The sequence below is a fragment of the Amblyomma mixtum genome, chromosome 3 (genome assembly GCF_055824585.1).
Source record: "Amblyomma mixtum isolate Tamu chromosome 3, ASM5582458v1, whole genome shotgun sequence".
Classification (NCBI taxonomy): Eukaryota; Metazoa; Arthropoda; class Arachnida; order Ixodida; family Ixodidae; genus Amblyomma; species Amblyomma mixtum.
In genome coordinates, this window is record NC_143014.1 from 152857286 (window position 1) to 152885006 (window position 27721).

The 27721-nt window shown below is 49.9% G+C and overlaps 1 protein-coding gene and 1 non-coding gene across 7 annotated transcripts in view; both read right to left on the reverse strand.

Annotated features, from left to right (window-relative positions):
• Positions 1–27721, reverse strand: part of LOC149352402 (uncharacterized) — a 561538-nt gene that overhangs the window by 89630 nt on the left and 444187 nt on the right. The gene's annotated exons all lie outside the window — the stretch shown is intronic.
• Positions 9199–9270, reverse strand: TRNAA-CGC (transfer RNA alanine (anticodon CGC)). Its single transcript has one exon. It is a non-coding gene; the product is annotated as a tRNA-Ala (tRNA).

The following is a 27721-nucleotide window of genomic DNA, read 5'->3' on the forward strand; positions in this document are numbered from 1 at the left end:
TATGCGCAGAACTGTCCCGAGGCGTACTGAATATCCAACGCGATTGTAGCTGATTTAGCACGCCAAAGCATGCGGAGCGACGCAGCCTCAATAATTTCGCGAGTCTGCTTCGGTTTGGTTTGGTTTATGGGGTTTAACGTCCCAAAGCGACTGAGGCTATGAGAGACGCCGTAGTGAAGGGCTCCGGAAATTTCGACCACCTGGGGTTCTTTAACGTGCACTGACATCGCACAGTACACGGGCCTCTAGAATTTCTCCTCCAAAGAAATTCCAGCCGCCGCGGCCGGGATCGAACCCGCGTCTTTTGGGACAGCAGCCGAGCACCATAGCCACTGAGCCACCGCGGCGGCAGTCTGCTTCGGGTTCGCTCCCAATGGATGAACTCTGTGGAGGCTTGCCGACCGCGCGCACAACGTTGCCGCCAGCCGCAGCCACTGTGGTAATGGTATGCCATCACGTTAAACCCGATACCGCTATAGTTAAGTTTCCCTTCGTACCGGTGACGATGATGGCGATTCCAAAGGGGATCGATGACACAGCGACACACTGCGACGCAGCGACTTCTGTTCCCAATGTGTGCATTTATTTACAAATCAATATTTGCAGTACAGACGCGCAAATAGGATAAACAAAACACAAAAATAGAAACAGGTTAGAAGAGTTAGACTCGCAAGATCGCCGATAGCAGCAGACACGCGTCAGCCATAACCAAGCGCGAGATCTCTGCCCCTCGCTCAGAAATTGGCCTGACTTTGTACCAAGCGGGATCTCTTCCAGCATGTTCCCCTCTGTGCTTATGCTGATGTTACAGAGTCATCACGGGATCGATATCAGAACCCAGTCCCCTGTAAGTGAGGGCGTTATGAAACACCCGCTACACGAACTCGTCAAGTGTACGGGTGTCGGCTATAAATTTCTGAACACAAGATATCACAAAGATTGGCAGTACAGCCTATGCACTTGCTCACATTAAGCGCTGCCGATTAAGGGCGTAATATTGAACGAAAGAGTCTCAGCGGAACGGCGGTCAAGTACGACGGGCTTTTCGACATATCGACCAGCTTTTCAATCGGCTACCTTCAGCAATAGCGAACAAGTCTGCAGTACTGTTAATAGCTCAAGTATTTTCACCAGCGTGCCGGAGACGTTTCAATCATAAACTCGTCGCATGCTCAAAAAAGGACAGCAAACACCTCGTGATTTCCTGCAGCGACTCATGCCACCAAAGCTGCCCACACAACGGACCAGCCAGCCCATCAGTAAGATCGTCTTGTCCACGTCGTCCATTGCCACAACGCGAGGCTGCAGCGAGCCCCCGGCTGGCCGCAATGTGCCTTTGCTCCCACTGCTCGCGGCCACTACCGGCACAGACAGACCTCGCCACGCTCCTGGCCACGCACAAAACGCACCCGGGAGAGTTCCATTCTGAAGGGCTCAACGTGACAGGTCAAAGAGAGCGCGGCATTTTTCAAGTGCAACACGCCGCGCTCTTTGCCCGGAAACAGCGGTGGAAATGATCGCATCCATAAAATCCCCACCGGCCACCATCCATCGCGGGCGGGCAGCAGGCGGCTCGCAGGAGGGAAGAGGCCTTCGAGGTAGCAGCATATCGCGAGGCGGAAACCCAATTTGGAGAATAGCTCGGCATTTGCACAGATCTCAGGCCAGGGGCCAGGGGCGCCGCGGGCAATCCCGCCGAAGAGCGGCAGCCGCGCATCGGGCCGTGATCAGCCGGAGAGCCATTACGGAGCCGTACGCCAGCGACAAGGCCCGCCCCATCTCGGGGGACCTCGTCCATTACCCTGTAACGCGGCGGCGGCGCGTCTCCGCGACGCTTTGTTGGCTTCCAGCGGCCGCCGCCAACTGCGCCATGCGCCTAGTGGCCAGGCGTCTAGCCATCTTCTAAGTGGTCCTCGGCCCCATCCTCGCCAATTCCTTTGCCGTCACCGCCGACCGCTCAAGTAAACAACGCGTCGGTGCCTACCTAAACGACGTCGAACCGCCGCAAAGGCCAAAGAATAAAGAGAGGGTTAGCAGAAGACACGAACATTCATGCATGCGCTCCGAAGAGTCTAAACTTCCAGAGCGCACGCAAACCGCTTGTAAAGTGTAAAGTCCGCCATCCCGGTAAAAGAGACGAACAGCTTGTAGAAGCACACGCGCGTACTTTAAAACAGCTCGTCACCAGCATTCCACGCGAAGCCTACAGAGCCGGCAGCGTTTCCGGAAGAGCAACAGTGGAACAATCCGGGCCGAGTGATCCGTACTCGTCGTCGCCGCCACGCCGGAGACGAGTGCCGGAGCGGAGAAAGAAGAGCCTCGTTAGGAAGGCCGTCGGGCCGCTGCCCGCGAGGCACAAGGCGCGACAGGCGTCGCCTGCCAAGGCAGCGCCGCGGTTTGCGTAGACTGATTACCCAAAGTGCACGGCGCGCTCCAACATTCCGGTGATCGTTAGCCGCGGCGTACGGCTCCTCGGCAAAAGGCGCGTCGCCCGCTTACTATGTATACCGGCGAGCAGGGGTGCTCGTTTTATACATATTTTATAGTGGCCGCAGCGACGCTCGCGGGTGGGCCCCGCGTGAACAAGCGCGCTGCGGAGCATCGGGGCCGGGTTCCGGCCCACGGGCAGCCGCGAGCTCAGCGTCCGGGCCAACGCGCACACCCGCCCTGAATATTAATTCCCCAGGACTCATTATTGAGATTGAAACAGTGCAGCGAGACACGGCGGGGCAAGGCGCGGCTCCACTGCGGCGCCGGACGGACGAGGGCGCGACCGGGCGAGACGTGTTGCACGCGCGCGCAGCCATCGCCCAGGAGGACCACCGTTGCGACGCGTTCCGCGGAAGGTAGACGCTTCTTGCAACGGAATTCGTAAGGCGTCCTTTTGGAATAGAAAATTATGCGCGACAACGGGTTAAGAACGACAACTTAATTTTGCGAAGTATAATTACCTCCTTATTCACCGAGTAAAATCAGAATGCGAGCGCTGATTACTCCCAAGAGAAACCAAGGCGCCTGACGCTGAAAGCGGTGCATTAAGAGCACCCAGTAGTGTGAATGCGTATAGCACACCGCTTCTCGCATAGAAAAGCGACTTAAACGTCTTCCGATTTTTTCTTCTTTTTTTTTTTTGTCATTCAGGCATCTTCTACACACAGGCAACGCCAACTCCTCATCGCAAGGGCGGTAGGTCAATACACCAGGGACTTTGCTCTGCAAGGATTCCTTCGTCGCTGCGTTTTTTTTTTTTGCCTCCTGGGCACTGGCCAGCCCCGCCTTTGATACCAAAGCCGACGAATGGGATTGCTGGGAAGCTATCAGCCGTGATGTGACAGGCGGCCGCTGTCCATAACACAGCGCAGAAGAATAAATCGGAAACTGATACAAGATAGAGGCCCAGGATTGTCATATCGGGTCTGAAAAAAAAAAACAGCAAAAGAATAGATAGAGAGCATGCGATGCAGTACAAAACAAAGTACGAGCGAGTAAAACAACAAGTTGTTCAGGAGCACCAATCTGAACAGCAGAATGAACACCAGCAGGCAATGGCAATGAATATAAATACAAGCAGGCCAAATATATGCAGCTACTCCTCATAAGTGGCAACAGCCTTCAGTACCGCACAGGAAACAACGCGGGTATGTGTGGAAACACGGCATAGCTCCTTGCCCATAGATATACTGCTAGCAGTGCGCTTCGTTTTCCATCACCCGCACTGCTATACGAGGCAGCGCCCTAAGGCGCAGTCGCGAGACATGTCGAGAATGTCCTTCTTTGTCCAAAAAGGCACTTTACCGCATGCTGCGATAAAGAACGGGAGGCCAGTTAAGGACCTTACGGCACGTCAATATTGCGCCCTCCTTAGTGATGGTGAAGGGAGGTGACAAGGCAGCTGCTGCGTACGGCTGCTTCTTTGTTAACACGGGGCCACCACAGAAGGACTGAATGGGCATGTCGAAAGATTCATGTTGCAACCTTCCAGTGAATCGATGAATAAAAAAAAAAACTACCCTTAACTTTAACACCTTACTCACATGGCTGCTGTGTGAAGATTTACGCAAGGCTCAACACACAGACGAACATACCGCGGAGGGGCACCGCTGCGCCTCACTGAAAAAAGACGAAGTCGACGACGCACGCCGGCCGCCGGGTCACGAAGGAAGGGCGCGGAAGAAAATTAACCCGGGGGCGCGGCGTCGGGGATTAATCGCGCGCGCGGATTTCGGGCCGATTGGGAAACGAGCCTTACGCCGGCGGTGAAGAATGGGGCACGCGCCGCGGACTCAGCAGCAATGCGGCGAGCGCGCGGTGCAGAGCGACTCGCTGACCGAACGGCGATTGACGCAGAAAGCGCGGCTTAATGAAGACTGCTTCATGCGTAGCGGGGCCCGCGTCATTTGCATGGCCGGCGCGCGGACGCCGCAGCGCGCTCCCGAACGAAGCGAGCCTCGCGCCGGCGACAAAGGCGACGCCGACGCAAACAACGGCCCAACAAAGGCGGCCGCGCAAAAGAAAACAAAAGCGGACGGGACAGTCTTGTTGCTCTCGTGGAAGCAGCGGCCAGAAGAGAGCGCATACGGTGGGCCCGTGCGAAAGAGAGGTAATAAAATCAAACAAAAAAAAACCGGCCCTCGGAAAAACGACAGATGCACCCAAGTTCCTCGCCCGAGGGTGAACGTGCATGGAGGAAAAAAAGAAACAGTAGAGGCCCCGGACAGTGAGAATACGCTGCGCGCTATTGCACAAATAAGAAAGAGGAAAATCGCAGTGAGGAAAGATATGCACCCAGTGATCTGCCATTCTATATTCGAGGGAGCGAAACAACAAGGACAGAGCAGCAGGAAGGGAGCATCGGGCAGACAGGGATCTTTGTGGCAACCACCAGCCACCCCAGGAATGCTTCCGTTGAACCCGGAATTTAAGGCGAGAATTCCGTGGCGGCGCACGACGGACCAGGCAACACTGCATTCAATCCAGCGCTAGCAAAATACAACGGGGTGTCTGCGACGCACGGCGGCAGAAAAGGGCGTCGGGAGTAACACGCACGTTCAAAGCTCCATGAAAATGACAGTGCCTGCAGTTGAGATGTCGCTACGAACTTAGTTCTGTGACTTCGGCTTTTGCGACCCCAGTATGTCGTTCGGACCAGTGGACACAGAGGGCGCAACGGCGTAAATAAGTAGTAACAAATGTAAATAAACGTGAGCCTCAGAAAATATTTGTAAAGGCTGAGGAGCAGAACGAGGGAGAACCTTCCCCCAAAACAAAACTAATTTTTTGTTCGTTAACTTTTGTACAAAACTCCTTCAGTCACTCTCAAAGTATTCTCCATTAAACTCAATGCACTTGTCAAGTTTTTTTTTTTCTCCTGTTTTAAGCATATCTGGAACTATTCAACTTTGATATCGTCCAGTACCCTTTGCGAAGCTGTTTTTACCGCCTCCACATCACCAAAACGCTTCCCTTTTAGATATTTCTTCATTCTCGGAAAGAGAAAAAAGTGGCACGGGGCTAGGTCTGGTGAATACGGAGGGTGGGGAACGACAGTCCATCCCCGAGAGGCCAGTTAGCGGGTCATTTGTAAGGTCGTGTGTGCGGAGGCGTTGTCGTGATGAAGGAATCACCTGATCGCCAAAGTTCAGGGCGTTTCCTCCGCACATCCTCTCGCAGACGTCTTAAAATTTCCAAATAAAAGCGCTGGTTAACAGCCTGACCAGGGGCAACAAGTTCCCGATGCACAATTACACGAACATAAAAAAAAAAAAACACTGACCATCGTCTTCACATTAGACTTCAATTGTATTGCTTTCTTTTTTGCATCTGGGAGAGTTGGGAGTCTTCCACTGGCTTGACGCTTGCTTACTATCTGGGTCATACCCGCAACACCAGCTCTCACCACCTGTACTGACTTTGGTTTAAAAGTTTGAATCACTTTCAACCACTTTTTTTTTTTTTAAGTCCCGGCTCCAATTCAATGGAATGTTTTTTTTTTTGATCGTGCGTGAAAAGCCGAGGAACAAATTTAGCGGAAACACGTCTCATTTGCAACTGCTCAGACGAATTGCGCTGGCACGAGCTCCAACGCCTGCCTCTTCTGAAATTTGGTCGATCGTGAAACGACGATCTTCGTTGATTTTTGGCGGATTTTTTCAGCGTTTTCATCGCTTCGAGACGTTGAAGGATGCCCAGAACGAGCATGGTCTTCAACACTCGTCTCACCCCATTCAAAGCGCCCAAACCACTCGAAAACTTGTGTGCGGCTCACAGCATCCTCTTTAAAAGCCTGTCGCAACACTTCGTAAACTTCCATTGCCAATTTTTCAAGCAGGAAACAAAATTTCAAACACACTCTTTGCTCTTTTGAATCTGCCATAACGACTTCGCAGGCGGGAGAAAATAAACACAACGCTACGCTCAAACGTTAACCTACAAACTGGCGCCGTCTGCACAGCTGTTTCGTAAAGGTCTCTACTAACCCCATCTACCGGTAGAACGTTGTACTACGTCTACGAATGTATTTTTGGGTTTTATTTTGGGGTCCCCCTTGTATTACACGTCGTTTCATAATTTACGTGATGGACAGAGAACTACTAAGTAAAATCACGGTGTGCAATTGGCGCAAATTACTGTAGCAGTTACCTTCCAAACATTCCTGAGCGATAAAACACTCCGCGGAAGTCGTATCAGGCAAAGAAAGACCAAATCTGCAATGAGTGAAAGGAGAACAAAATTATTTACTATATAAAACAAATGAACGAACGAAAAGAACTACCTTTGCATCGCCTGCACTCTAAACAAAAATGAGTAAAACGCGAGTAAGTTGTCTTCTAGCGCACTCTCTTCTATAAAAGAAAGCGCGCTAAATGACAGCTTACTCTCGTTATACTCCCATGTAGGCGTATTCGTGTTCAGAGTGCAAAACCAGACAGCTTCACAGACTAGCAACTTGAAATGGAGGGAGCAACTTGAAATGGAATCTACAATCATGAGCCAGCAAAACATTTCAATGTCTCATTCTAACTGGAAAGCGGGCTAAAACACTCAATGATTAATGCTGAATCAACGCGCTCTCGGCCTGCTTAAAGCAAATGGTTTTTCAGGGCTTTCATAAATTGATAAGCTGAACACACACGATCGATACCAAATGTTTCGTCGACTGTTGTACGGTTCCGTGTTCATAGTCATGTGTGTGTATTGGACGCATATTTTTCAACACGGTAGCTTCCCCACACGGTGTTTAAAGGGCTCGGCACAGCATGGCACCGAGCGATGCCTGAAGCTGGATAAACGCCGGTTCAAAATGGTTTGCAGGCGCGGCGCCCCCGTTCGTGAAAGACGGAGCTCGAAATAGCTCACAGCGGCGGGGAGTCGAGCCTTGACGACCCCTCAGAATCAATGAGCAACGCCCACCTAACGCTGATTGACCGGGCCGCGGGCACGAGATGTAATCGCGATCGTTAAGGCAAAAATGAAAAGGAAAGCCCATCAGGCTAATCGTTGCTCGCCAGTAAAAGTAATGGACCGCCGTGGAAATTAACCTCGCTTCAAGGTAGATGCCACGTGCGGTCGCTATTCGGCAAACAAGTTTCCTTATATTCCCCGCTTTGAGTGCGCGCATTAATGCGGGCGGAATAAAAAAAAAAACGAAAGAGAACCAGACACGGGTTAATGAAAGCCCCCTAACAAGGGCGGTTTCCAGAAGCTCCCACCATTATGAGAAAACCACAGCAGTTAAAAAGGACGTATTACCAGGGCAAACTATTTGCATAACGACATGACGAAGGTTCAACCTGCCTCCGTACGGCTTCTCGACATTCGATTCGTGCCGTACAATGACTACAGCGCGTGATCGGCCCGAATTCGGAGCATCAAAGCTGTCTGATTTGACACAGGCTCCTTCTCCAGCAAACGCCGGCGCGCATTCCGGTCTTGGTGAAAAACCGGAGCCGACTGCAGAGGCTAGATGGCAAAATTGAAGACAAAGGGGAAAAAATACTTGTGGGCGAAAACCGTTCGGTTCTCTCAGGCCGTTTATATGTCCGCTTTTGTCTGCCGTTGATACAGTCAACGGGAAAAGGCCAGAAAGACGATCGAGAGCTGTGATTCCCGACACGGAGGGCGAGTGCAAAGCAAAAAGCAAAGGGATCAGATATAACTGCAAGCCCTGCGCTCTCTCCGAGGTCATTTAGAAAAAAATAATCATTAAAGGATTGATTAGCTCTCCGCACGCTGGGAAACTCTCAGCACACGCCTCTGCAGGCTGGGAAGCATTAATAACTAATAACCTCAAAGTTTCTTCGTTTTCGGAAATCGACGACATAAATTCTAAATTTTTAAAGAATACAAGTGTTTATTCTTCCATTTAGTTGTGTGCGCTGTTTTCGCAAACTTTGAATTCAGGACAGCTGCCCGGGGACTGGAAGGTGGGTAAGGTGGTACTAATATCCAAGTCTGGTGATGCTCATTGTGCCCTTAATTACAGACCCATATCATTAACAAGTGTCCCATGTAAACTGTTTGAACATGTCATTTATTCTAATCTGGTTAAATTTCTAGAAAATCATTCGTTCTTCTTCCCTCATCAGCATGGCTTTCTTCAATCATTTTCTTGTGAAACGCAACTCATTTCCTTCACCAATGATTTAGTTGATGCATTAGACAAGAAACTTTTCATTGACTGCGTATTTTCAGATTTTCAGAAAGCATTTGATCTTGTTAATCACCAACTACTTTGTTTTAAGCTCGGTAAACTGAATATTGACCCGAATATTCTTTCATGGATCGAGAGTTTTTCGCGTAACAGAACTCAATTCGTCACTGCAAATAACGCTGATTCCTCACCGTGCTCTGTTACCTCCGGCGTGCCTCAAGGTTCCATACTCGGGCCGCTGTTCTTTGTAATATACATTAACGAGACCTGCCAATTTCTATTAACTCCACAATCAGGCTTTTCGCAGATGATTGCGTTATTTATCGAGTAATAAAATCCGTTTAATTCTCATACATACTTCAAAGTGACCTAAATAAGGTATCTAGTTGATATGACAGAAGCCAACAGCCACAGAAACCAAAGGGCACAGGGGATTTTATTTATTTATTTATTTATTTATTTGGTTGTGTTGATCAATTTAGAATATTACTGAATATGTCATCGCTTAAAGCTAATTGATTAGAAAAGCAGAAGAAAAAACAACCACATGCCGCCGGTGGGATCCGAACCCACGACCTCCGAATTGCGCGTCCGGTGCTCTACCTCTGAGCTACGGCGACGGCTGTCAAACCTTCTGCTTTCGGGGGTATTTATGTTTACAAGTAACCTAACCTTGAGAGTGTTCATCAGCGCCACCCACGTTCATAAGCGGCGGACGTAGAACGTCCTGAGTTACCGCAGGTGTGACGTAGAACGTCATCGAACGGCGAGGGTGGAAGCTGTGTGAGAACCCTCTTATGCTTCCTATGGCTACCGTTCTGGCTACCGCAACGATTGATGTAATATTTGGCTCATGATATTGAATACTAACAAGTGTAAGGTCATGCGTATTTCACACCGGTCTACTAACAAAAATCTTATTCCCAACCATATTTCAGGTTCTCTCCTTGAGCAAGTAACCACAGATAAATATTTAGGGGTTCATATAACTGCTACCCTTTCATGGCACGCACATGCCGATTATTTTGATAACAATGCTAACCGCATGCCTGGCTACTTGCGTCGTAATTTTTCTATGGCTCCATCTTCTTTTAAGCTGCTACTCTATAAGACCTTAGTTAGATCGAAAGTAGAATACACGTGCTCTGAGTGGGACCCGGGACCCGAAACTCTTACAAATCAGTTAGAGTCAGTACAGAATCGTAGCGCCCGATTTATTTTGTCTAACTTTTCCCGCACTGCTAGTGTAACTGCAATGAAAACTACTTTGAACCTTCCTAGCCTTTCCCTTCGCAGAAAACCTGCGCGAATACGAACTTTTCACAAGATTTACTAGCACAAACACCAGCTAAAACGGGATCTTCTATCTGAACCATCATTCATATCACCTCGCACGGATCATCGCCACAAGGTGCGCATTCCATACTGCCGAAGCAATGCATACTTTAACTCGTTTATACCCAAGACGGCGAGCGATTGGAACCGCCTGCCCACTATGGTTGCCGATATTTCTGACACCTGTTTATTTAAAAATGACGCGGAAAACTATGTGTTTGACTAGGCTGTTTTGTTATCTAATCTGATTTGTATTTTGTTCAAGCTTACATTTTTTTCTTCTTTTGCTGTATTGCATTACATTTTGCATTTACTTTTTGTTTTCATTTTGCTGCATCGTCTTTACTTTTTATCCACTCCCTTCTGTAACGCCCCACTGGGGCCCTGAAGGTATTGCAATAAATAAATAAATAAATAAATAAATAAATAAATAAATAAATAAATAAATAAATAAATAAATCACCTTATATTAAAGCACTGATCGTTTGTTATCATCACCTGCGTAGCGCAGTTAGTCGGTTAAGTTGGTTAATCAATTGCATGTAGGACACTAACACGAAACCGGCCACGGCCGTGCCGAAAAGTACGTTCTGGCTACCGCAACGATTGAGCGGCAGTTCCATCGCTGCCACCAACACGCAGTTAATGTGACGCCCCGCCCTCAACCTAGCGCACCTCAACGATAACATGTCAGCCTATAGTTTTCAGAACTAAACTTGCACTTCCGTTTTTGTCTGTCAGCTTTATCTTGAGTTACTCTTTTAATGATGATAGCAATTTCTTCTACAAGCACAGCACGAAATAATACAAGCTGCACTTTATTTACTGGTTAAAAAAAAAATTATTCAGCATGACAACGACGCCGACATAGACTTTAAATGAATTTGACCACGCAGAATCGGTACCAAAAAGTCAATATTTCATTCGTCGAAAACAATATTCGCCGAAAAAGCCAAATATAGCATTCTGAAATAAAAAACGAAAAAATTCCGCCGATATTTCAAACAAAAAGCGAAAAGTCCAACCCCCCCATATATATATATATCTTCGTACTCCGCTTAAATCTTACTGGATCTCGCATGCATCTGCCCATTTCGTCGAGCAGCATGTTTACAGGATTGCAGTTTCCATACCTACTGCCTACATATCGTACCTTTCATCCAATGAAACCTCTCGCTTTTTTTACAGACAGAATACATTTTCTTCAAGAAGAGATATACACCTCCGCCACGTAATGAGCAGGACTTCTTCAGCAAAGCTACTAAATAAATGTAACTAAAGGACAGAATGGCCCCTTTCTCAACAGGACCTTTCATGCGGTCAGAGCGAATTGCAATCGACCGAGAAAAAAAAAAATTAACGCCTCGGCTCGCAACAGAGACGCAAGTGCTCGCTGATATTTGATATAGAGAGAGCTTTGAAGCACAGCTGCCTTGAGTAACGACCTCAATTTTCATACACCACGGAAACGAAAAGACAGCAACAACGAAAAGTGAGACGGGATTACACGCCAAAGCAGAAACGGCGAGCTTTCCTCTTTTAAAGCGATTCAGCGGCGAACGATCAGAGAGGCGCGAAACCGTGCTGGAGTCAACAATGGTGCGAATTTTTTCGGAAACGATAACGAGATGCACTTCGGCTCATCTCGTCTCGCAGAGCCCTACACAAAGCGGGCTGCACGCTTATAAAACCAGCGGCGCCCAGGGGGGGGGGGGGGGGGGGGGGGGGGAGGGGGGGGGCTGCTGCTGTGCGCGAGCTTCAATAATCCATTCGGTATGCGTTTGCGAGCCCTGGCGCCAACCAGGGGCAATTTCTATTCGCAATCCGCGTGGACGGCGGGTGCACGAGGTCAGGCACGCGTCTGTTCGCGAGCAACGAGCCTCTTTGATCTTCTTCCATAACGCCGAGCACTTGGAGGGGCGTCTGCGAGGCGGAAGCTGTTTATAGGCCCCTGTCGAGTTCATAATCACACGACGCGGGAATTCCATTTAAGCAAATGCCTCTGACATCTAAGCTGGCAGTCTTTGTCTAGGAAATAACGAATGAAGTTCCACAGCCCACGCGTCGACTGTTGCTGCGAACATTGTGCGGAAGTCGCAAACAGCAGCTGCAGGGCATAATTTACGGTTGGTCGTTAAAAATAATACGTAGAACCAAGCAGCTTCAAAGTCTAGCATAGCAGACGGGGCTTTCGACGTTTCAATTGCGAATGCAAGCTGCTAAATATTCTGCACTTCGAATTAATAACTGGATGCGCAGCTCAGCGCGGATTTGTCAACGACCTGCCATCAAGAAGATGTCCGGGCAGAGAACATTACGGCACAAAGCTGCCGGTTTGCACCAGCCTTCCATTGTATTAGGCCCTCGGTGAGTGCAAAATGGTAATGGAAACAATAATTAATTTAGGTGAGAATAGCAGCAAAAATTCAGCCACCGGCTCATGTAGAAGCCGTGTTGGCGCTGGAGAGCTTTGTGAGAATGGCTGCATATCACGGCGCGTTTCAGACACGATGAGACGATAATTCGTACAGCATTTTCACGACTAAGCGGAACTGGCTTCGAGCAACTAAGAGGTGAGGTAATGAAATGCCTGATGGCCAGCCTAGGATAACCATTGCGGATAACTCAACAAAACAATTCCGTGGTGGCATAGAGTAGTTTATGAAATTGGTCAACTCCACACAGCACCGTGACATCGAGCAGGAGACGTTTTGCTTTCGCCTACATTCCTACCCGTGGATGATGGCCAAACTATTGGCGGGGCTGTAAAATGTATGCATGTTAATGAAATTGGCAGTACAAGTCTCCTGACACAATAACTCTCGCTTGCGTTGTGGGGACGCACTCGTTCGTCCCCTGTGGTTCGCTTTCCCGCAATGCACCCCAACTGTGGTTAGCTTCCCCGCAAGGCACTCTTCTCAGTTGTGTTACTTTAACTAACGGGAGGGCGCTCGCGTCGCAGCGACACCAGAGCCACGGATGGCGTTTTGCTGCGCACGCGCGCGGAGGAGTGACGGCTCTCTTCTGCTCGGCATCGGGGAAGCGCGTGGACGTTCACGCGCAAGGCTCCGCTCTTCGCCGGCGGGCGACCTCGTGTGGAAACATGTTCCCGTTAACCCGTCCAGTCCGGCCTCGGAGCTTCCCTCTTGCCCTAGCGTGAGCGAACGTTCGCTCGTAACCGTGCTGGTGAGTCGGACGTCCTCGATTCCTCAGTGTATTTTGTTGCTAGCTGGCGTTATTGTTGTTATAGCAATAAATGCTTTGTTTGTGTCAGCCAGTGTGTCGTTCCTTTGTTCCCGTAAAGCAAGGCCCGCCGTGGTCGCCGTGCGCTCGGTAGCGCTCGCGACCACGGGGTTGGGTCCGGCGGTTTTGAACTGTGTCAGCCGCGGTTAAGCGGGGAAAACGGATTTATCTCCCCAAGTAAAACCTCCACAGCGTACACTGGAATAGGATATGGAAACTCCCCGGAGAGTCATACGTGCGGCTCTGCAGCGTCTCCCGCTGTGATGAAGGCTGATATAGTGGATCATCACATAATCTGGGAAACGAGACGATAATATCGACTGCTCAGCACGTAGCAATTCCACAGGGCATGCGGCGCATCTATGCAGTATATCTGTCCTGAGATGCAGTACCAGCGCTACAAATATTCTAATCCGTCGCTGAATAATCGGCGTCGTTGAACTGTTCATTCGTAACAAAAAAGAATGACTGCGGCTTAGCTAAGACCCTGGTTATGCAAACGAAACTCACGCTTGCATAACCAGCGTGAAGTCACGCTGCGGCCTATTGCTGCAGTGCCGCCTATCTGCCACAACGCTGTCAGCGCTAACGCATGCAGCCCACATCTCTCTCTCTCTCACCGCCCCACGTACCTCAAAGCGCGATTGAGGCGTCCATTGACTCAGGCAGCCAATTACACGCCCTTCCTCTCCTCAAAATCATCGGAATCTAGAACGTTGTCAACGCCAACGCCAATGAACATAATGAACGCCGATGGCCTATAGCTTCAGTGCAGCGTTTCTGCCACAACGTTGTGAGTGCCAATGCATGCAGCGCACATCTGTCAATACGGCCACGTAGCTTAAAGCGCGACTAAGGTGTCCACTGTCCTAGGGGGCTAGTTATGCGCCTTTCCTTTGCTTTCGAAGCTCCCGCCCTTCATCTGTTTCGGCTGGCCGTTTAATGCATTTATGCTCCCTATCGACTGCTAAATCCCTCGCACGGTTGGTAATGCCGACCGGATGGTCAGACTCGGCCCGGCGTCCGCGAGTACCCACTCTCGAGGACGTCGGTTCCGGCTGATTTGCTTCGTCCATAACCAGACACTGGATAGGCAGCGCGCAGCGGCCGCGGCGACGGCGGAGCGCGCGGCTGCAGCTGCTGCCAGTCACGTGGTACGCCACGTGGTTACTTACGCAGCTCCGATCCTCCTGTTCAAGGTCATTCATGGAGACAGCGAAATCGGCGCTGCTAGGCTAGTAAAGCTTTCGCTTTAAAGAAATAAATAAATGAATAAACGACACAAATTGAGCATCATCTGCAAAAGAAACAGTTGCGTAAGACAAAGGCCGCCACTTTGTGAGACAGTACGCACGGGCACTACTTTCTTCCTAGCAATCTAATGACAACCGTTCATGATCCACGACTTTACGAGCAACGCGACGGCGGCACAGCACTAGGCTTAGCCGGACGGTCATTATATAACAGTGCTTGTTCAAATGGATGGATCCGAACATGACTTTCAGGCCGTGATCTCGAGCGCGTTCACGACAGCACACTGCATAGACTAAGATTAGGTGAAACTTTCGCATGACGGTACACAACGCACTATTTACGCACAATCTTTGGACTGCTATTCGAGTCAAATACAGAGGGCTCAGCTATTTTTCATTTTGCCCCTAGCATATGCTCAAAGGGCGGGCGCGGGCTGCCTCCTTTTGATGATAGGCCAATGACCTTTAAGCAAAATATTCTAGGCCACCAGGGCTTTAATCACGACCCCTCGAAGCACCGGGTCTTTCCTGATGACCTACGCTACGAAGGTGTATATTGTCAGGATAGAGTGAAAACGCGAATGCCGCCTACGAACACACAGTTAGCGGCTCACATGGTAAGATCTCCGCCACAGCGACGTCAACACCACACGCACCTGCCAGAGAAGGGCCGAATACGAGACGGCCTGCGCGCCGTTCACGGCGCTGCACACGTGTAGGCTCGCGCAGTCTCGATCCTTCCCATTCGACGTTACCATGACAACCACATCACAGCAGTGACGTAGGAAGAGTCTTGCACAACAGTACTTATCTAACAGCACTTGGCAGTTAACCATTTACTGTACTAATCAAGGAAGCACAGAACAGCTGGTGTTGCATATTTAAACCGCCGTTTGCATGCCAAAGAAAGAAATCAATAAAAGAAATTAAAAGAAACGGCGTCACTGAAATATTTTGTCGTCTTGCCGCTAAGGCTTCAAAGATTATTGAATCCAGTGTTCCTCGTAACTTACAAAGTTCGCGCGCCGCATTTCAGAACGGTTCGGCGAATCTGGTGCTCTCTTCATTAGGGCGAATGAAAGCTTAATTAACCGATCAAAGAGCGCCGACTAATCGTGCACTTTCGTTCTCAGAACATTCGTGGATTTCCCTAGCCGGCAGACTAAGATGAACCGTTCGTTTCTGGCGAGGTGAAGCCGCGCGTTTTTACAGCTATCGGTGCCAGGCGCCCCCGTTCGTGATGCGCTCGCTGTTGCGCCACTGCGTCATTTCCCCAAAAGTTTCGAAACACGGCGACTGTCGCAAGAACGAATGCATTCGCAGAGGCCCAGTTCAGGGAAGTCCGAAGAGCCGGCACCGCGCCGTGAACGAACTCCTGTCGGGGGCACGAAGCGACGCGAACGTTTGCGGAGCGAATTCCCCAGCGGGCCATAGAAATTGCGATGAAGCCGCTGCGTGCGAGAAGCCATGCAGCGGTCGACGGAGGGCAAACCTGAAAGGATGGGGCTCATGGTCCAAGCTCTGTGAACCCAAAATGACCATCTCGACGAGAGTGCTTGCAAGGATTCGTTCAGAGCAATCCGGCGCCGTGAATAACGCCACCCCACCCCCCTGTTCACCGCTCCTATCTCACGGTGCTGTGTTCGGCAGCAACCCTGGATGCGTGTTGTAAATTCTCGCACACGTCTCCATGTTCCCCTGATCTGTGGCGGTCGGCAGTCGTTGAATACCGCGATCGATTTCAAGCATCTCAGCTAACTTGAGTAAAGCTTTAAAAAATGGCAACATGCAGGCTCTGCGAAGTCTCGACCATTGCGAGGTTATAGGCAGTCGCCTTGATCAGGTCTCTGTATACTTTAAATGCTCCTAATCTACTACCTCACGCAGAACAATCGGCTTTAATAATAATTAAGTTTTAATAATTAATTTAGCGCAAACGTTTTAATATGAAAGTCTAACAGCACGCCGAAACACCGCCGAATTCCGTAGTTTTTTTTTTCGAGATAAGTTTAGCTTGCTTTTTTTTTTTCAGGTTTAAAATAAAGCTCCTCAGTTTTAAAAATTGTCAGGTGGCTATGCGCCGGCGCGTCGCGGTGTTGGCACAGCCTCAAACGCGCCCGGACTGAAGGAACGCGGTTCCCTAAAGCCGCAATTTGAATGAAGAGGACACAGGCCGCCGGGAGGGTTCCGCGAACAATTGCGGGGACGTCATTTTGTTAGAATCAGGATGCTCTAGCACGAGCGCGACCATGACGTCACCGTTTTACCGCAGAGCACAGATTTCTTCATTCCAACGTGCTCGCCCTGATGCTGCAGAATCATGATTTTAGCGAACCGAAGCGTCCGCGATCATCATAGAACCAGCGCTGTGATTATATAGAGACCAGTTTATTCATTATGGCTTTGAGTAATTGATGTTCTCTCCAGGCGAGTTTCAGGGTGCTAACAGCGTGAGCACGTAGTCAAGTGACAATTTTTAAATCTTCGGGCTTCATTTTGAGCTCGAAAAAAAGAAAAAACCGCGCTAAACTTACTTTGAGTAAAACAACAGAAGTGAGCAGTTATTAACTTTCACCACAACTTTGCACATCCTTAGCCGTTTGATGGTTTATGGGGTTTAACGTCCCAAAGCGACTCAGGCTACGAGGGACGCCGTAGTGGAGGTCTCCGTTAATTTCGGCCCCCTGGGGTCCTTCAACGTGCACTGACGTCGCACAGTACGCGGGCCTGTAGCATATCGCCTCCACCGAAATGCGACCGCCGCGGCCGGGATCGAATCCGTATCTGTCGGGTCAGCAGCCGAGTGCCGTAACCACTGAGCCACCGCGGCGGCTGCCTTGGCCGTTTGAGTGGACGGCATAACGTCACCAAAAGTAACACCCCCTTATTTTGTAATATCATGTAATACTATGTAAGCGTAGTATTCCTCGTGTGCTGTCAGTAATTTAAAGGAGCCGAGACCTTTTGTCAAGCTGTTGCCACAGCTTATAGTCACGGCTCCTCCTTTGTAAGAAAGGAAATAAACTTCAAACTTCAAATGGCGCCTTGCTCAGCATCATCATGAGAGATGATCTCAAAAATTTATCCCTGAGAACAAGAAAGGATATTCATCGCAGTACAACTACAAAGCAGGGTGAGATCTAAGGTTTCCTTATTCTGTAATGTCCGACTAACTAAAAGCGTGCTTGAACTTCATGACCATGACTAAAATTTTGCACTGAATGCAGAGACCAGGCGGAACCATTCTCGAGCACTTTCTTTTTTTTTTTTTTCAGGAAAGCCGTGAAACCGGTCGGGGACGCCTGTACATCCATTCCATTACAAAAGCGGCGAGATACCTCTCGCACCGGGATTCGAACCCTCTGCTCCACGTTCCCTTCGCGCTCCCGGTAATATGTGTGCGATGTCTCAAAGGGGCAACCATTCGTCGCCGCTACTGGCAATTCGAAAAACCACTTCCCATTATTCCTCACATTAAGCAGGGCTTTATAGTTCGCAGCAGCCACATGTAAATCAAATTCTTGTCTTACTTAAGAGTGGTCACAGGAAACGTTATGAATTTTTAATGGGACCCTGCAACACCTACTTCAACGCATGTATCCCCAAAAGGATCGCTCTTATGCGCGGAATAAGAGGCGAAAAATTAAAAGGCGCAATGTTTCAGTTTCTGGCGTTTCCTACAACTCTTATCTCTCCTCCATTTCAGTACATAAAAACAAAACAGGTAGAAAATAAGACAGTTCAACGCAGCGCAGCCGTCTAAAACCAATTAAAAGGAACGCAGCGTGTTAATGCTGAAGGAGGACAGCTCGCATCTCCCACGAAAAGCCCAGGCACGGTGCGGACAAAAGCCCGCAGTAAATAAAGCGGGCGCGTGTTTCGCTTACAACAACAAAGCCGCTAGCGCAACTTTGCTTCCTCGCCAAGGAAACAACAATTTCTCAGCGTCTTGGCGCCCATTCGCTCGGTGACGGTGATAGAACACAACGTCAAACCCCGATGAAACGCGCAGGCGAACAGCGCGCGACTTTCTCATCGACCTTCCCCGCTCTTGACTTTTAAAGAGGCACCTCCTCGATTGAAAGTCCAAGCCTCTCGCTTTAAAAAAAAAAAAAAAAATCTCACAAGTACACGCAAACACTGCAAGGGAACAAAGTAAACAAACAGTGCAGCGGCAGTCGCTGGCTCTTCGTCACCGGAGCGACAAAAAAAAAAGCGTAAACATATTGCTTGTTTTCTTTTTTCTTCTGTAAATTTTGGCAAGATACGGATATCCTCTCTATCCTATTTTTTTCCCCATATATATTATTGGTGACACGACAGCGCTACGCCCAGTGACGCGCCCGCCTTGGTGCCGCCGTAATCATCTCCCCGTGCGCGAGCGTATCCATATATGAATGAGGTCGCGAGGTCTCTCAATCACTGATCCGGCATGCAGCGTGCGCGCCGCCGGAGGATGACGGGGGGGGGGGGGGGGGGGACATCAAGAGGCGAAGCCCCGGGCCACAAAAGCGCTGCTGCGCCGAGAGACGAGGCGCGCGGACAGAAAACAGAGCGTGGATATGGCCAGGATGATGCCGACCCCGGTCGGCGCAGCGGCCGCTGACAGCGCGACGTCACATCGCGACCGACGTGTAATAAACCGGGAGGCCGTACACCGCCGCGGGCTCCCACCTCTTTGTGTTTTCCACCGGGCGAAAGGAATAAATAAAAGGAAAGGCTTTGGTTTATGCACAAGGAAGAACCCCGCGAGCGGGGGCACAGGGAGCCAGGGGGCAGGGACACGTTATTATTTCGCTCGTCCCGGCCACGCAAACATGTCTAGTGTGCAGGGGGCCCGCTATTTTACGCTCATAAATGGCCACTGCGCGCGGAACTAATTTTTCGCTTTCTTGCACGCGCAGGCCCGTTTAACGAAGCGTTGCAGGCTTTCCCGCTGTGTGAGTGTTTGCGTGCGCGTTTTTTTTTTCTTTTCTTTCGTTTCGGCCTCACGCTTAAAACTCATTTCTTTGGACGGGAAATGGCGGGAAACGAATCCCTCGTTCTTTCGTCAACTTATAACGGCGTTTCTTCCCTCAACACTGCTCATACACGGACGTGCGGAATCGTTACTCAGTTTAACAAATTGCACGCGCATACACACACAGCACACGCCCAGACGCCACGGAACACACGAAATAATTGTATGGCTGCTGTCACTGGAAGCATGTGCGTGTAAGCTGCGCTGGCGTTGCCACCCAAGCAGACATTAAAAAGAGGAAACAAGTGCGTAGTTAGGGGCTAACGTCGGCTGGGGAAAGAAATAAAGGACGCCCAGATTATACTGTTACTTGGAAGCTAGCTTCAATCATGTCTCTCCATATAGAGCCTCAGTCTGGCTAAAATTAACCGAGGGTTAACTTGACTCAAAACCGATCCCTTTCCGAAACAGCTCGGAGCAACCTTGAAGGGCAAAGGTAAACCCGCCAGGCAACGCAGGCGGCAGTATACAGTGGTAAAGTTTAACGTTTCCGCACACCGCTACCGCCACCGGCGGGCGCCAGCTGGGTACGTGCATAATGCGCATGTCCTAATCATTGGAAGCCCGGTAACGCTAGAAGCAGTGCTCTAGCAGTCAGCTAAAATCTCCCACTAAGCGACAGTGGCAAGCTATAATGCGCATGTACCGCGGGCAAGACAGGGCATGTTCGCGCTGCGGGTACGTAGCTAGCGTCCAAAGGCAGCCCTAAGGGTTGTGGTATGCGATGACAGGAAGAAAAAGGCTCCGGTTGAGAGTTTTACCACAGCGCGATAAGCGATGCCTTTCAGCGATCCGCTGCATTGAAGCGACAGGTGCAAGCACCCACATGCCGATGCGCAGGCGCCGCTGGCTCCCAGCGCACGTGGAGCCTGGAACACTGAGGCTAATAGAAGCTAGGTAAGTGGCGCATTTTAAAATATAATCTTTTTCCTTCAACCGATCACACTGCAGAGTTAATTACCAAAAGCAAGGGCAAGAGGCGTCTCTCGTCTCCGCAGTAGCATCCAGATTTTCGGGAGAATTTGTTTACCTAGAGCACCGTCGCTGTCCAGCGACAGAAACATGGCATCTCTTGTCGTCCGTGTGTCTTAAAGGGCACTCCGCGGTCTTCGAAAGGACATCCCACGTTTCCCCACAGAGCCCTTTTGGAATGAGCAATGTTTTCCATATTGCAGCAGAACGAGTGGCGCGGTCAAGCATAACATCCCGGGTAACCGAGCGACTTGCTGCATGCAGTCTCTGAAAGCAACAGCTCGCATGTGGTTCCTTCGACCCAACTCGAAAGCAGACCGCCCGGTCGCACGTGCGTGCATGCGTAGCACCGAGAACCCTACAGACGGCCGTGTGAAGGAAGAGTACAAAGGACCATCTGTCACGTGACTGTGCACGTGTGCAGAGAACTGGCGGAGAGGGGAAGCTCTCCGAGGAGAAAGTACGAGTCCCGTTGAGTGGAAGTTCGTCTCCACCTGCGGGTGGACTTGAACGAAAGTTGTGTCCAACGTTGAATCAAAGTAGGCGAAGGTTGTAGAAGGTGTAAAGGTACCTCAGGCATACGAAAAACACTGCAGAGGTCTTCGAAGGTATGTCAAAGACGTTTGTACGCAGACTCTGTGTGCTATCGCAGGCACTGTAAGGTAGTGCTGCGACAGGACGCAGCCTTATTACATACTGGTGTGGCACCACAGGGACAGGGACAGAGACAGAGTGACAACAACACAAGTGCTCACTAACAACTGACAAAGTTCCAACTCGCCCAATTCTCAACCCTTTTGAGCCTTATTACGTTGGCACTCAGTATGAGAAGCAGCCGAACAGCTTTTTTTTTTTTCTTAGCCATCTATAACTACCTTGTGAAAAGGAAACCGTTTGATCTCAATAGAGATGCTGAGGCTCCGTAAAAGTACTCTAGCGGGAGCGTACGTTGAGACTAGCCTTGAAGGTCAGTACATTAAAGACGGTAACCAGCACGAAGATGTATTTGAAAGCAGAAGCTACAGTCGCTCTGAAGGTTGCTTCAATCCCAGGCAACGCGGAGACCATCAGAAAGGTCGCGGTATTTCTTTTCCACGTGGTTAGGAGTGCCTGCTTTCGCAACCCAGCTTCTTCCATCACGACTAGAACATTCTTTTCTGCCGACACTTTTTTCGCTTCGTTTTTCTCTTCGCGCAGGCCCTTACAACCTTCGAGCAACCCCATCGGGCAGCGCAAAGGCCATCCCCGCTAGGGACGCCTGCAACGCGCGCGCGTCCCCGGGACTCCCGGGCGGCGCGGCCACGGCTGTCGGTCGAGGCGCGCACTTCGGCGTGTCCGGCCGGACAGAGAGAGCGCAGAGCGAGAGCAGAGCGCCGACGGAGAAGGCGGGCGGCATCTGAGCCCGCTGCTTCATTTCTATACACGATGATGGATGGCCGGCAGGATCAGGTTATAGATCGAAAAAAATGAACAAGCTCTGTCACGTGCGGCTCGAGAGACCAAGTCGGAGACCGTTGCGCGCGGCACACGCCTCGCGACGGGCGTCTTTGTCCCCGCGCCCTGCGGGAGAAATGCGGCCAAGAAATGCTCCAGCGTTGTTTGTCTAGACAGTGTGCAGCCACTGCATCCGCTCGCCCTCTCCGCAGCGCCACGCCTCCGTGCTTGCCGGCGCGTTTTGTATCTTGTTACTTTCTTTCTCGCTTTCCTTTTTTTTTTTACTTTGACCGACACGTCAAAGAGATGGATCAATTTCATATATGCGACGTGAGTGGCGCGCCTGGGAGGGAAACCATTGTGTTGAACTAATTCGGCCAGAATTTGTTTTGACCTTCGGCAGCGTGGTCGGGGTTCGAGCGAGCAGTCAGAAATGGCGGCTGGGATGCGACGGAATGCAAGGTAATAATGGTTATCTGTGAGATTAAGCTACCTAACGATATTGCGACTTTCGTCAATAGAATGACTGTATAGATGACGAAGTACTGTATGCACACTGAATACCAGTGCGAGGGCGAAGTTCCTACAAACAAGCTAAAGGAGAAAACGTACTACCAACGATCGATCCTGACATGCAGCACATATACATGTATCTACCATATAGCTCCAAGTTCGCCAACCTTAGATACAACCTCCAATCTTCATTGCGCTAATACTGCTGCTTTGTCTACGTTTGTAGCAAAATCCTATATTCAACTGTTATTTTAACTTTACGGTTTTATGCGATAACACTATAGCTTTCTTCACATAATTATTAATCAATTATTAATTCAGCGCCAATTAAAATGATGAAACAATTATTGTAAGTTGTAAAGAGACTTTCTTCATGCCGAGTTGAAACATAAACTGAAGGGATTTGGTTTGGTTTGGTTTGGTTTATGGGGTTTAACGTCCCAAAGCGACTAAGGCTATGAGAGACGCCGTAGTGGAGGGCTCCGGAAATTTCGACCACCTGGGGTTCTTTAACGTGCACTGACATCGCACAGTACACGGGCCTCTAGAATTTCTCCTCCAAAGAAATTATAGCCGCCGCGGCCGGGATCGAACCCGCGTCTTTTGGGTCAGCAGCCGAGCACCATAACCGCTGAGCCACCGCGGCGGCGATTAAACTGAAGAGAATTCCACCTATTATATATATATATATATGTCTACTAGGCAGTCAGCCCCATTCCTACAACAACAGCGATTTTATTAATGACAACCAATTAATGAAATCATTCCGAGGTAATTATGGTTTGGTTTGGTTTATGGGGTTTAACGTCCCAAAGCGACTAAGGCTATGAGAGACGCCGTAGTGGAGGGCTCCGGAAATTTCGACCACCTGGGGTTCTTTAACGTGCACTAACATCGCACAGTACACAGGCCTCGAATTTCTCCTCCAAAGAAATTCAACCGCCGCGGCCGGGATCGAACCCGCGTCTTTCGGGTCAGCAGCCGAGCACCATAACCACTGAGCCACCGCGGCGGCCCGAGGTAATTATAATCACAAAAAGATTGCCTCACTGCTGCTGTCGTCATGTACAATATTTTGTTTTGATGTGGTAAGTTCGAGCGTTGTTCAACTAGAGTTTTGCAATACTGTTCCATTAGTGCAACATCTTGTTTTAAACTAAAATACACAGATAGCAGCTTGCATTGCGAAGAAAACCTACTTTACACAAACTATTTTATGTGGTCTCGCCTTACACAATGCCTGTCTGGGGGCCTGTAAGGTATATGCAAATAAGTAAATAAATACGGTTGTCATGTCGGTAGTCGGTTGTCATGTTGTCGCTGGGTTTTTGTGCTCAGTTGAGTGACAGGACAGGGCACCACAGGGCGTGCTGACGGCAGCGATGGAACTTCCTCACAACCATCCTGGGAGCAAAAACAGGACATTTTTTCTGGCGCTTACGGATGGTTTCGCGTCAGCGTCCTTTTACGCGATGGAGAAATCAGCTCAGCCAATCAACTGCCCCTACGCGGGTGACGACAGTAAACAGCAATACGCCAGCAGACGTTTGGCGAGGATTTTGAGCTTCCCGGTCCACACAGGCGCCTCTTGCGTACCCGTCTTGCGTACTTTAATTTTCTCCCACTGGACAGCTTGCTAGCTGTTGCGTGCATGCCCTGAATACTGGCCTGCTTAGGTGAAAACGAAATCTAGAAAATTGAATTTGGCGTACTTTTATAGCTTTTTCTTTTATTTTTTTTTCGGTTCAAACCGAAACGTCCTACCCCCAGCTATGAGGGACGCCGTATTGGAGGGCTCCGGATTGATTTCGACCACTTCGAGTGCTTTAGCGCGCGCTGACATCGCACGTGAGGACAGGGTTAGTTTAAGAGATATATGGCAAGGCATTTGCCTTGTATGGGCGTAGTCAGGCTGCTGATGCTGATGATGATGATGACATCGCACAGCATACAGGCGTATTTCTATTTCGCCTCCAACGAAACACTGCCGCCGCGGCTGGGATCGAACTCGCGACCTTTGCAGCAGCAGCTGAACCCTAAAGCTATACTGATCCACCGCGGCGGGTTGTTCGCTCACGTCCTGATGCAGCAGTATGCCAGATTAGGTTTCACGCTTTATTTCTGGGAGAGTGACTTCATCACATGCCTACAGCATCTCTGGCATCCGACGCTATTTCATTAGCGCAACGCCTTTGGAAATACGGTTTTTGTGATACTGCCAAGATTTGACACCTTCTTGTGAGCGTAAATGAATGTTACTGAACTTACAATAGTCTGTACCGTACGTGATACACCTGGTACTTACTACAGTCCACCCAAGGACATACCGAAACCGGATATATATAACTATTGTTTATCAATCAGAAAACGTCCCCTTGAAAATACCGTGCAAGAATATAGCACAACTGTTCGCGTTTATCGAACTCGCGCTCAATAGAGCATTCCTTATATCAAACGCATGCCAGCCGCCGCGGTGGCTCAGTGGTTACGGCGCTCGGCTGCTGACCCGAAAAACGCGGGTTCGATCCTGGCCGCGGCAGTCGAATTTCGATGGAGGTGAAATTCTAGAGGTCCGTGTACATGTGCGATGTGAGTGCACGTTAAAGAACCCCAGATGGTCGAAATTTCCGGAGCCCTTCACTACCGCGTCCCTCATAGCCTGAGTCGCTTTGGTACGTTAAACCCCCATAAACAAACACTAGCTACAGGCAGAGTGTTGCGCAGAATCAAGGAAGCATATTCAAGACACACGTGAAGACGTCCGGCATGCGAAACAAACACATATACCAAAGGGCGGAGCTTGCAATAAGATAAGCATCCCTTGGTACCAGGAGAGTTCGAAGGAACGCTTTCAGAATTAAACTTCCTATTTTTTTTTATCACCTGTGAAAACAGCCATGCACAACGCTGAGTCCTTCTGGACCATTCTCGCAATACGACATGCTGGCGTACAATGAGCCGGCATTCAGATATGTACATGGATGTATCGTAACGAGACTTATTACCGAGCGGGTTGGCTGTCAGGACCTCTTAAGAATCAGTAAATATGACGTTGTGTTATACGTTTCCTTTTTGTTTTCCTTCGAGGGTAATCCATGGTATTAGCTGTATTTCTTCTCTCTTCCGCATAACTCTACCATTAATACCTTCGCTCACAGCGGGTTCAGGTGCCCGCCCCGAGTAGGCAATCTGTACGCCTTTCCTTTCCTCAAGACCATCCTCCTGTCCACCCCTGTCCCCTCACAGGCGAAAAAAATGTCGATTGAACAAAAACTGTGCGAACGTCTCCTGAGACCGGTATTAACTGTAAATGAAATGGCAACTAGATGATGCCAGCAAAACGAAACTTCTCTCTGTCAGTTCGCCTTCGTAAAAAAAAAAAGCAAGAAAGTTGTTGCAACAAAAGCGAAGCGTCCTAGGCACGCCTCCCGCTCACGAGCAGATAGCGAAAAGTTATGACACAGCGAACACCGGCGGCACAGTTCGGGTCACTTGTCCCTGCTTAACGGCGCGGGGCAGTTCGTTCCCGACAGCGCTATTCTTTCCCCTGCACCGGTCTCGCGCACTCGGGTCGTCTTAGGCGAAGTGTGTAAAAGTCGCGCCACCGGGCGCCTCCCACAAGGGCCGGAGGTTGCAGCGGGCTTTTGAAGCTGCACCCAGCCGGGACCGGAGGCAAAAAGCGACGCGTACATAAGGGAGGACAGAAAAGGGGCTTTCCATTAGCGTCGTAATTAAGCCAAGTCGGCAGGTCCATTTACGAGCGCACTTCACCCCGGCTCCCCCCACACCCTACGCGAGCTGCCTTTCTTCCTTCCCGGGCGCCGCACTCACGGTTCGTTTATTAGAGAAGCCGTTAAAGCGCTCTTGTCAGGGCGCATTCACAGCCGGGCGTGCTACGCGCCGTGCAACTAGCGTTAAACTCCGACGCTGCTCCACGCCGCAGCGCGCCAGTATACGCGCGCAGGCGGTCCCTCGTTGTTCGCGCGTTGCCGCAGACCAATTGCATCGATCGGAGCTGAAGCAGCCGGCTCGCACGAGACCGGCCACGGCGCGCACATGAAAGCACCACGGTGGAACTTACAGACTAAGTCGGCACGCGCGAAAACAGTGGCGAACCTTTACAGCCGCCGAAGCCCCGAAAGGCCCGCGTGCGAACGAACGCAGCCGACGCGGGAAAGCGCCTTCCACCGATACCATGGCGGCGTCAGGTTATACAAGATGAGGACTGTGCACGCTTCATCAGCTTCTCGTGTGCGGCTCGTCCCTGCTGTACATACTCGCTGCGAGTAAAGTATGTAAGCAAGCATTGAAGTCACAACAATTTCGGAACTTTGGTGACAGCGAAGTACCCCTACTACGACATACGTACTATATAGGTGTGTCAGGAGTGCAGCATGCGAAAGTATCATTCGTGCCCTTAGTCAGCAACATAGATACTATATGCTGAATCATAGGACCCCCACAAAATGGGCCCCTTTCATAAATGCTATGCCGGCTTCATCCCAATGTTGCAAGCCCTACTAATGGCAGAGCAGCAATTTTTTAAAGCATAATACCCGTCGTTCGTGTGTTATGTAATGCGTAATATATCAGCGTGGTTAACAGAACAACATCACGTGCACCCATGAAGCAAAAGCAAGCGTGTTCAGCACATTATCCTCGTTTCGCTGATAGCCAGTAACACCATATTTACGGCAACGTGCAGCGCGAGGAAGCCAACCTGAGGGACGACGAAAGAGGTTTGCAGAGAACTGCAAAGGAATGTTTTCAAAAGGGTGGAAATTTGGGCTGGTTGGTGCATGATCTGAGGCTAAAAACAGCGCTAGCGGGGACGAAGCAGAGAGAGGGACACGACGCTAACTATCAACCAAGTTTTATTGCACGTTCACCGGTTAAATACCTCTCGTTCGTGCAAAAAAAGGAACAAAAAAGAAGAAAAAGAGAAAGAGGGAAGGCGGGATAGACAAGAAACCACGTGGCATGAGATTATGCATTCATACACACAGCATGGCACACAGCATGTGTGCCAAGGTAAACAGTGAGCGAACGGGAAGGAAGCAGTGTCAAAAGAAGCACAAGAACATGCACGTGAAATGTACTAAAAACGTCGTCTATCAAATACCACTGTCATGCGGGCACACCTATATCGGCCAAACAGGGCGCTGTTTAAATGAACGGCTGCAAGAGCATAAAAGATCTTTGAAAGGCGCCATCAGCAGTGAACTGGCAAGACATTGCCGAGAGCATGAATGTGCTCCCCGACTTGGCAACACCACATTCATATCTACCTACCCAGACCAA